Source organism: Anomaloglossus baeobatrachus, chromosome 2 (assembly GCF_048569485.1).
Source record: "Anomaloglossus baeobatrachus isolate aAnoBae1 chromosome 2, aAnoBae1.hap1, whole genome shotgun sequence".
NCBI classification, from domain to species: domain Eukaryota; kingdom Metazoa; phylum Chordata; class Amphibia; order Anura; family Aromobatidae; genus Anomaloglossus; species Anomaloglossus baeobatrachus.
Window position 1 is genome coordinate 698,233,636 of NC_134354.1, and position 2,868 is coordinate 698,236,503.

At 42.2% G+C, this 2,868-nt stretch overlaps 2 long non-coding RNA genes across 2 annotated transcripts; one reads left to right on the forward strand and one right to left on the reverse strand.

Moving 5' to 3' along the window:
- Nucleotides 1–279: 279 nt before the first annotated feature.
- LOC142290591 (uncharacterized) lies at nucleotides 280–1,808 on the reverse strand. Its single transcript, XR_012750345.1, has 3 exons — nucleotides 862–1,808; nucleotides 598–716; nucleotides 280–502 (listed from the first exon to the last, which is right to left on the reverse strand). It is a non-coding gene; the product is annotated as an uncharacterized LOC142290591 (long non-coding RNA).
- Nucleotides 1,809–1,941: 133 nt separating this feature from the next.
- LOC142290592 (uncharacterized) lies at nucleotides 1,942–2,612 on the forward strand. Its single transcript, XR_012750346.1, has 3 exons — nucleotides 1,942–2,030; nucleotides 2,176–2,294; nucleotides 2,390–2,612. It is a non-coding gene; the product is annotated as an uncharacterized LOC142290592 (long non-coding RNA).
- The last annotated feature ends 256 nt before the right edge of the window (nucleotides 2,613–2,868 follow it).

Genomic DNA, 2,868 nt, shown 5'->3' on the forward strand with positions numbered 1-2,868 from the left:
TTTCCAGCAAGTGCATAGTATCCCGTACATAGGACTTTAAATTGGCCACAAGAGGTTGTAAGTAGAAGTCTATGTAGACACAGGCATGTTCACTTAGACCACCGATCCCTGCCACAATTGGCCTTCCGGGTGGATTTTGAATACATTTGTGCACCTTCGGAAGTAGATAAAACGTTGGCGTTACAGGATGAGTATTATATACAAAGTCTCGCTCCCTCTTACCTATAACATTCCGCGACAATGCGTTAGCAAGCAAGGCATCCAATTTCTTCTGGAACACCGAGGTGGGGTCGGAGGGTAATACCGTGTAAAGAGATGTGTTAAGAAGCTGTCTTTTGGCTTCCTCCACGTAAAGATCCGTAGGCCAAAGGACTATGTTGCCGCCTTTGTCAGCTTCTTTGATGACAAAAGCTGTGTTGTTCTTAAGTGTGACAATAGCATCTCTCTCATCCTGGGTAAGGTTATCATGGGCAGCACCCCTGATCTTAAGTGTAAGTATATCCTGTACCATGGTGTTAAAAAAGACGTTAATAGTTGGGCAAGTCCCAAAAGCCGGTGTTTTTTGAGATGGTCTGTATATGGTGAACGGCTTCCTACCTGAGGGATCCTCAATCTCCTGTAACAGATCAATCAGGTCCTCAAAAGCTCTTTGTTCCATTTCAGGTAAAGATTGTAAGGACGAAGGGTAGAGGTGGTAGTATTTGAACATGAGGCTTCTGCAGAAAAGATAAATATCCTTAATCAGGGTAAATTTGTCTAATTTCTGTATTGGTGAGAAGGACAAACCACGTTTCAGGACAGTCTCCTCTGCAGGGGATAAAACATGATCAGACAGGTTGATTATTTGGAGTGTATTCTCACCAACTATCTCCGATTCTTGTTCCTGTAGCGAGTCTGCATGTATACATTCGGTGTCCGATTCCGTGGTATTCTTTTGTTGTTGGTTCCTCTTCCGGCCACCTCTTCTCCCCCTCCTTCTGCTTCGCTTGTGTCTGTAGATAAAAAATCAGTAGACGAGCCTTCGCCCGGATTAATTGAGTGGCTCTGTTTAGACACAGCGAACCGAGATCTTCTATTTCCTTGATGGCTCCACCTATAGGCATGGTTATCCTCAAAGTCTTTCTTGTCGCGAGCAAATTTTCTCTTTTTGCCGGCAATAATGTCCTTTTCATACTTATCAATGTTTTCCTTCAATTTGACTAAAAATGGTTGTACCAATGTATTATTATCAAAGATATTAATTTTAAGCTCAGTTGCCTTAATACTTTCTTTGATCTGTACCAGCAAATTACGATCATGTCCTATCAACAGTTCAAGCAATATGCCAGAGCACTGAATGAGACCCCCTTCCCAAAGACCTCTGAAGTGTTCATCCACCTCCCAGGAGGGAAATATCTGAACCCTCAGTCCACGGGGAATAATCTTCAATTTTAGATACTGTTCCAGGCTCTTGATGTTCCACCATACACGGATATATCTTTTATGTAAATTCAAAAGTTCATCACATATAGCCTTAAAATCACCGTCTGCTGTGTCAGGAACCTGACAATCAAACACCGCTGCCACCTGATTGTTCCAAAACACCTCTCTTGCTTCCAAGTCATAAGCCATAGTAGGGCTCATGTAATCCAAATCAGACAGTTAAATCAAACTATGATAGTGTGCACAAGTCCCTGATGGTGAAAAACCATAGAACAAGGATCATAGAACAAAATAGGGACGGCACCACCATTAAATATATATAGGTAATGGAAGTGTGCTTCAACCCATAAATAGAATCTGGAACACAAAACATGGGAAAGAGTGAGCACAACTACACCAAACATATACTGGAAAATCCAGGATAATGGAATCAAGCCAGAGGAGTCCCTTGTTGCATGCAAAAAGTGTGAAAAAGTTTATTAATAACACAGAGAAATATTGTTAAGACCATTTAAGGAAGAGGAACCAACAACAAAAGAATACCACGGAATCGGACACCGAATGTATACATGCAGACTCGCTACAGGAACAAGAATCGGAGATAGTTGGTGAGAATACACTCCAAATAATCAACCTGTCTGATCATGTTTTATCCCCTGCAGAGGAGACTGTCCTGAAACGTGGTTTGTCCTTCTCACCAATACAGAAATTAGACAAATTTACCCTGATTAAGGATATTTATCTTTTCTGCAGAAGCCTCATGTTCAAATACTACCACCTCTACCCTTCGTCCTTACAATCTTTACCTGAAATGGAACAAAGAGCTTTTGAGGACCTGATTGATCTGTTACAGGAGATTGAGGATCCCTCAGGTAGGAAGCCGTTCACCATATACAGACCATCTCAAAAAACACCGGCTTTTGGGACTTGCCCAACTATTAACGTCTTTTTTAACACCATGGTACAGGATATACTTACACTTAAGATCAGGGGTGCTGCCCATGATAACCTTACCCAGGATGAGAGAGATGCTATTGTCACACTTAAGAACAACACAGCTTTTGTCATCAAAGAAGCTGACAAAGGCGGCAACATAGTCCTTTGGCCTACGGATCTTTACGTGGAGGAAGCCAAAAGACAGCTTCTTAACACATCTCTTTACACGGTATTACCCTCCGACCCCACCTCGGTGTTCCAGAAGAAATTGGATGCCTTGCTTGCTAACGCATTGTCGCGGAATGTTATAGGTAAGAGGGAGCGAGACTTTGTATATAATACTCATCCTGTAACGCCAACGTTTTATCTACTTCCGAAGGTGCACAAATGTATTCAAAATCCACCCGGAAGGCCAATTGTGGCAGGGATCGGTGGTCTAAGTGAACATGCCTGTGTCTACATAGACTTCTACTTACAACCTCTTGTGGCCAATTTAAAGTCCTATGTACG